The sequence below is a fragment of the Neophocaena asiaeorientalis genome, unplaced genomic scaffold (assembly GCF_003031525.2).
Source record: "Neophocaena asiaeorientalis asiaeorientalis breed wild unplaced genomic scaffold, Neophocaena_asiaeorientalis_V1.1 scaffold194, whole genome shotgun sequence".
NCBI classification, from domain to species: Eukaryota; Metazoa; Chordata; class Mammalia; order Artiodactyla; family Phocoenidae; genus Neophocaena; species Neophocaena asiaeorientalis.
The window spans coordinates 1,116,131-1,124,342 of NW_020172638.1; the positions used below are offsets into that span (position 1 = coordinate 1,116,131).

General features: G+C 42.6%; 1 pseudogene; it reads right to left on the reverse strand.

The window, feature by feature from the left end:
• Positions 1 to 302: 302 nt before the first annotated feature.
• Positions 303 to 8,212, reverse strand: part of LOC112395970 (centrin-2 pseudogene) — a 27,127-nt pseudogene continuing 19,217 nt past the window's right edge.

Consider the following 8,212-nt stretch of genomic DNA (forward strand, 5'->3'; position numbering starts at 1 on the left):
AAGCACTCAGAAGGTCACCTTACAAAGAACCTCAAATTCGGGCTTCCCTGGTGGCGCGCAGTGGTTGAGAGTCCGCCTGCCGATGCAGGGGACAGGGGTTCGTGCCCCGGTCTGGGAAGATCCCACATGCCGCGGAGCAACTAAGCCCATGCGCCACAACTACTGAGCCTGAGCTCTAGAGCCCGTGAGCCACAACTACTGAGCCCATGTGCCACAACTACTGAAGCCTGCACACCTAGAGCCCATGATCTGCAACAAGAGAAGCCACAACAATGAGAAGCCGCAACAAATAGTAGCCCCTGCTCACCACAACTAGAGAAAGCCTGCGCGCAGCAACGAAGACCCAACATAACCAAAAATAAAAATTAATTAATTAAAAAAAAAAGATGACACTGATCTTAATAAAGGCTGGTCTTCTTCATGATACACAGGAACTCTTGCTCATTGACTTCTCAATCTCCATTTCTATCTCCATTTCTATTCATCAATCATTTCCTGCCCCTCCTCATCGGTGAGGTTTTCACCCAACTCCTTGGCCACACATTTTAGATTTTTGAACTATATCTTCCCAGTTTCATCATCATTGAAGAGCTTCAAAGCTTTCAGGATTTCTTCTTTGGTATCTTTCTCAGACATTTCCTGACTCATCACCATAAAAAAGTAGCTACAGTTCATTTTTCCTGTCCCTTCCTTATCAACTTTGCTTATCATTTTCTTATCTCTTCTTTCTTGGGTTCAAAGCCCAGTGCCCTCACTGCCACCTTAAGTTCCTTAACATCAGTTGTCCCAGTTCCGTCAGCATCAAAGAGATCAAAAGCTTCTCGAATTTCCTGTTTCTGCTCTTCAGTAAGCTCCGGTTTAGGACTCATCCTTTTTCACTGAGCAGTTGATGCCATGTTTGCCTTCTTAAAGTTAGAGGTCATCGCAGATGGACTCCACTTCCTGTTCCATACAGTATATTTTTTAAAAAGTTTATCACTCATGTAATAATGCTCTCCATGTATTGTAATTTAACATACTGATGAAATATTTCTCTGTGAGATGTTTCATGGGTCTTCTAAAGCATCTCGAACTTAGCTGGAGGTCAAAAGAACTGTAATTAAAATTTGATATTTGGAAAGTTTGTCAGAAAAATATCAAAAGTGTTTAGAACACTCAGTCAGATAAGATCACAGGTCACTGTGAAACAATAGTTATTCACTTAGCCAAAGTAACAAAAGATTTCAAAGGCAAATACAGAACATATCGCTTAAAAGGTAAAGAAACTTAAAATCTGTTATCAAAGGCAGTTCAACATTTTAAGAAAACTTGTTCTCTTAACAGAGAGAAAAGCCAAATTCAAGTTTTGTACCAGCTTACTTTTAAAATTCATTTAATCAATTAAATTTATTCTAAACTTAGCCAGTCCTGACCATGCACAAAACTCTTTCTTCAGGGTCCACTCCCCACAAATCTTCCATCACTTTCTGTATCCATCACTTTTTCTTCTATCCAGAAACAACCAGCTCTCAGTCAGACTTACTTTCTTTTCACTAATAAAATGCAATTCTATTCCTCATAACTTCTTTTTTTTTTTTTAAGCAGAGGGAGTTTTATTTTATTTTATTTATTTATTTATTTATTTTTGGCTGTGTTGGGTCTTCATTGCTGTGTGCAGGCTTTCTTTAGTTGCAGCAAGCGGGGGCTACTCTTCATTGCAGTTCATGGGTGTCTCATTGCAGTGGCTTCTCTTGTTGCAGAGCATGGGCTCTAGGCACACAGGCCTCAGTAGTTGTGGCTCATGGGCTCTAGAGTGCAGGCTCAGTAGTTGTGGCACACAGGCTCAGTTGCTCTGTGGCATGTAGGATCTTCCTGGACCAGGGATTGAACCTGTGTCCCCTGCACTGGCAGGCAGATTCTTAACCACTGTGCCACCATGAAAGTACCACATTTGCTTTCAAATAGAGAACATCTCAGGGTGGCACTAAACCTATTCATTAATAGTCCTAAATATCTTTAGTTTCTCTGTTTAGTAACTGATGTCTCAGCATCTTATTTTATTTGGGAATGACCCAGCTATTCAACAAACTTCCATCATTTAACTTAACACAACTGTAAAATTTCACATTACCAAATATCTGGAGAGATCATCCTCAAGTAGACATTTCTAAAACATAATTATTCCTAAAAAGTTCATCCAAAAGCTCTTATCTCACTTGCATTTAATACACTTATAAAAATTTCATCATACCAAGTTATTTTTCTTGCTGAAAAATTTGCAACAGACATAATAAGGTCTTATTTGACTTCTATTAAACCCAAGTACAATAAAGGTATTATATTTGATGTTGATGACTCTAAAGACATGTCTATATTAATTAGATCAACAAACTTAAACATTAATACCAGGTATTAATTTAATACTGAATATTTCCCAGTTCACGTGAACCTAAAATTAATTCTGGCCAGTTACCTTCTGTGTGTTTTTGAGAATTTATATAAGCGCTTAATTTCCTTTAATCCAATTAAGTAGAGCCCACTTACAAATTAATTTTGTTAATACCATCCAAAGGTAAAAACAAAGATAATGCACACATAAACATATAGACAGATACAACCAGAGGTCTCATAGCCTCGTTTCTAAGCTTAGTCATGAATCAGGTATTACAATATAAAACTCACTAGCTTATAAATAACAGTTGGAATAGGTAAAATTTAAAAGTCTTCTTACCTTTTTTTCCCCCTCAGTCTCAGGAATTAGAGATGGTCTAGATAAGTGATCCTGAGAGCACTGGTCTCAAGGCACAGGGAGAGAAAGTCAAGTTCTCCTAGTAGGACTTGTTCCCTCAGGGTCAGAATTCTGAAAAGACGTTTTATCAGGCTTGCTTTTACTAACTGTATATGCAAAAAGAACCAGTTTTGGAATTTTCAAGAGCTTTACCTAGACCAACTTTCTCTGGAGTCTAAATAATATGGTGGCCACACAATGCTGTAGTAAAATATCTTTTTCTTAGTTATAGGTTCATAGCTAAAATCTTTCCAGTCAGACAGAATTTGCCCAAGAGGGCTTCACAGTGGAACAAAACTAGAATTTCCCATTTCACAAGGCAGAATGGCCATCACAAATCACCACACAGAACACAAAGCATAAAACACACACAGGCTCGGCCATCCTAATCAGTCACTCCCTTAAATACAAGATTGCAGTCTCTCAGAAAACTTCCTGCAGAGACACAGAACTTCAGATCTGAGTACTGACAGAGTAAACGGAAATATCTTGGGTCTTCAGAGATTTCAAAGGGAGGAAAAGAGGTTGAAAGAAGAGGGGAAGGAGGGGGATAAAAGGGATGGCCTTACAGATATCTCCTGCCACCTGCAGATGCCCAGGTGTTACGGGACTTTTCCCTGGGCTTCCAGGAAGGGAGGATGGGAACTTGGCCCTACCAGAAACCAGAAACCAGATACCACATACCACATACCAGACCAGAATTTGAGTTCTCTGCCCACTGGAGGTGATCAGGCTCCGACCCTCAGATTAGGCTGAGGCCCTTCAACTAGACTCCTGCGTCCACGACCAGGATAGAAGAAAAAAGGGTAGGATAGGAGGGGTTGAAAAGAGGAAGGGAAGTGGGAAGGGGAAAGAGGTCAATAAAGTCTCTTGTTCCTTACCTGGTCAGGGCACTCTGGCCAGTCATGTGTGTCAGAAGGACATGAGGGACAAAAGGGTCCCAGTTGCGGCCTCTGGGTCTGGTCTGTCGGCAGGCGAGCTGGTCCCTGAGTACCCCGAGTGGCCAGGATGTCAGTCGTAGCGAAGGAGAGGCCCACCAGAGTCACCATTTGTTGCAGGAAGGGGGACCCCTTCCAGGGCCCGAGAGTGGGCTCTTGTCTAACACTTGGTAATGAACTGTCCAAGGAGACACACGTGCTGACAAAGCAAGAGACTTTATTGGGAAGGGGCGCCGGGGCAGAGAGCAACAGGGTAAGGGAACCCAGGAGAACTGCTCTGCTTCGTGGCTCGCAGTCTCCGGTTTTATGGTAATGGCGTTAGTTTCCTGATTGTCTCTGGCCAATCACTCTGACTCAGGGTCCTTCCTGGTGGCGTGTGCATCACTCAGCCAAGATGGATTCCAGCGAGAAGGATTCTGGGAGGTTGGTAGGACATATGGACTGGTTTCTCCTGTCTCTTTTTGACCTTTCCCAAATTATCCCGGTTGCTGATAGCTTGTCAGTTCCACATTCCTTACCAGGACATCTTGTTGTAAGAGAACTCATGCAAGTGGTTACTATCGGGCCTGGCTGGGGCAGGTGGCTTCAGTCAGTGGTTCCCCTAATAGATCTTTGGCTTGGTTGTGTCTTTTGACTTGACACCCACCAAGAGATGAACCCAGTGTTTGGGTAACAGAACCCTGGTACCCCAGTTCCCAGGCCAGGGCTCTTTTCTTTAAACTACATCGTCCTTATGTGCAGCTTCCATTATTGAATGTCCACTATGGGCCACAGTATTTGTAAAGTACGGTGAGTTCTTTACATATGTCATTTCTAATCCTCCCAATCCAGCAAGGTTCATTCCTTGTATAAAGACATAGACACTGAGGCCAATTGCGGGCGTCAGTCTGACTCCAAAGTCAGGAGACTTCTAGTCTATCATGTTGTCACTCAGTACTGGAAATGAGAGCAGAAAAGAGCACTGAATGGTTCATTTAAAACACATTCATTCTACATGCAGACAGTTGTTGCTTTAAGGGAAGGGTAGAAGAAAAGAAGAGATTACATTTTGGCGTGCAAAGGCAAAACAGTAAATATTCTTTTTTCCTGTTCCTGGATCCTACTGCAGCTTCTTCAAAGCAAGTGATTGTACGCATGTTGACACAGCTCTTATTTTAAAATCTTCTTTGGCTCAGCTTTCAGCTGCTTCTTTCAACCAGTCCCATGACTCCCCTCTGTCGGGCTCTGAGAATCTGCCTAAAATCATTACGCAGCAGTTACTGTTAAGATCCACTCTGCAAAAATAATTCACTTCTCTCCACTTCTTCTGGTTTTAGAGTATATTGCCTGGCATGGCGCCATGTTAATCATAAAGGTCTTGCACTTTCAGTATACTTTAATATTAATATTTAAAAAATAGGTTCATTCTTATTTACAAGTATATAGTTTTCTCATTTTTGTCTGAAATAGTACATTTTTTTGCCCCCGCCCCCACCCCTGCCCATGCCTGCCAAAAGGCCTGCGCACAGCAACGAAGACCCAACACAGCCATAAATTAATTAATTAATTAAAAAAAAAATCTAAGTATACCTGTTGACGTTAAAACTCCACAAGTAAAAATGAATGGATAGGGAATTCCACGGTGGTCCAGTGGTTAGGACTCTGCACTCTCACTGCCAAACCCTGGTCTAGGAATTATAAAAATCCCTCAAGCCGCGAGACATGGCCAGAAAAAAAATGGATATTATTTTTAACTTGCTTCCTTAAAAAACACCAGGTTATTGTACTTTGGTTATTTGCAAGTAATCAAAACTAATTTAGAAACTTCACATTATCATGGCTGTGCAAAAAAGAAAGTTATACTGCAATGCAAGATGCCTGCCAAATGGGAAAAATAAAGCTCAAAGAACGTTCTATTGCTGTTATAAAGCAATGGTAAGATCTCCAATTGGGCCAAACTGACATCATGTGTCTCCTGCTGGGATGTACTGAGAAGGAACAAACATCCCTTCTGTGGTCTTTTTGCCAAAAATGCACAACCTGAATCTAATCATGAAGAAACATCAGATAAACTCAAACTAAAGGACCTTCCACAAGATGAATGACCTATATTCTTCAAAAAATGTCAAGATCAAGAAATACAAAGTAAAGTTGAGGAACAGTTCCACATGAAAAGAAACTAAGAAGACAAGACAACTAAATCACAATTTGTGAGTCTGGACTGGATCCTAGACCAGGAAAGAAAAATAGCCATAGGAGACATTACTGGGACAATTGACAAAAGTAGAACAAGGACTGTGGATTGAACAATAGCTTTAACACAATGTTAAATTTCCTGACTTTGATCAGTGTACTGGGGTTGCATAAGATAATGTCCTTGTTCTTAGGAATTACAGCCTGAAGCATTTTGGGTAAAGGACTATAACATCTCAAACTAACTAGTGGTTTGGGGGGAAAAAAAATGCATGTAAACATAAAGAGAGAGAGAATGATAAATAAACGGAGCAAAATATCAACACTAGTTGTATCTGGATAGAGTATAAAAGAATTCCTTGTACTCTTTTTACAGCTTTTCTGTGCATGCATTTAAAATTATATCAAAATGAAAAGTTATCGAAAACAGTGAATGTATAGAAAATGTAAGAATATAAGGAAAAAAAGAAAAACAATGCTCCTGAATTATATATGACACAGCACCATCTAAGACATGTTTAAAGCTCTCAATAACAGGCAAGCTTGACTTAAGGGAAACAAACGGTCTGCCTTTTAAAGTGCAGGGTTGACGAAAACAGGAAGGTGGCCTTTTTGATACTTTCAGCCCATTGTTCACAGAGTTAATAAAATAACCCCAGGAGGTACATGCCTCATCCAGCCCAGTCACTCTCTACCAGGCCTCCAGGTCTCAGCTCACTTTCACTGACAACTTTTTTTTTAAACAAATTTACTTATTTATTTATGGCTGCGTTGGGGCTGCGTTGCTGCACGCGGGCTTTCTTTAGTTTGCGTCAAGTGGGGGCTACTCTTCGTTGCGGTGCGCGGGCTTCTCACTGCAGTGGCTTCTCTTGTTGCGCAGCATGGGCTCTAGAGCGCAGGCTCAGTACTTGTGTCACGGGCTTAGTTGCTCTGTGGCATGTGGGATCTTCCCGGACCAGGGCTCGAACCCGTGTCCCCTGCATTGGCAGGTGGATTCTTAACCACTGTGCCACCAGGGAAGCCCCACTGACAACTTTGACACCTGTGTGACCTCAATTCAATGCCTGCCTCATTCTGGGTGGAGTTTCTGCTTCTCTGTGGAAGATTCAGCCAAGGCCCTGTCTCAGTTCCTTAATCTCCTCAACTCCAGTACTTCTGGATACTTGGGGCAGAGCGGGAGGAGGAAGCAGTTTCACGTAAAGGCCATAGGCCACTCAGAATATGTATGCTGTGCCCGTTCCTTGATCATATCAAGACCTTCAGTCCCAAACCACCTTATCTCCCTTCACATTATCCCTCACCTTGTTTCCATTCTCTCCCCATGGTTAATCATCGCATCCTCAACCTCTCAAGCCCCTGTCCTTTGTCCCTGCAAACTCCCAACCCTGGATCAATCCAGCCTTTTGCCTCTTCTGGTCCTTCCCACTTGTTGTTCAGGATAATGGGAAAAACCTCATGTTGGTGCTGACTGGTATGTGCATGTACACACACACGTGTGTATGTGTGTGTGTGTTTCCCCCAACATGATTGGGCTTTCACCTTATTTGGCTTTTTTTTTTTTTTTTTTTTTTTTTTGAGTTATTTGTAGTGAGGTGGGTGGACCTAGAGTCTGTCATACAGAACGCTGCGGAGCACAGGCTCCGGAGGGCTCAGGCTTCGGACGCACAGGCTCAGCGGCCATGTATCACGGGCTGAGCCGCTCCGCAGCATGTGGGATCTTCCCGGACCGGGGCACGAACCCGCGTCCCCTGCATTGGCAGGCGGACTCTCAACCACTGCACCACCAGGGAAGCCCTTGGCAATCTTTTTTCACCTTTTCTCGGTTCTTTTATTCTTTGAACTTATTTCATATTGTTGAAACCTCCTTTTCCCGTGGCTTCCATGACATCACTATCTGGGTTCCCACTGCTTCTTTGCCCTGCTCTCTGTTGTCTCTCTAAATGTTGAGTTTCTGCAGGATTCTATCATTGGCATGTCTTTTTTTCTTACCCTGTACCAGTGGTTCTCAAACTTGGCTGCATATTAGAATTGTTACAGCAGGCAGGTAGCTAGATATGAGCAGAAAAAGGGGGGCATGGCCAGATGGCAGGAAACCACGCATCTTGTAAATAGCGGTTGGCCCATGGACAGACAAAGAAAAGCAGGACCTCCAGACTGACAGGAAACCACACATTTCGGGGTGATAATTGTTCTGAAAGCAGAGAAAGAAAGGTGGGAAAAGGCGGGAACCTCCAGTATCTGGATGTAACCTTTTGCTCATTATGCTCTCCTTACAATAAAATTAGCCTTGCAGGGCTTCCCTGGTGGCGCAGTGGTTGGGAGTCCGCCTGCCGAT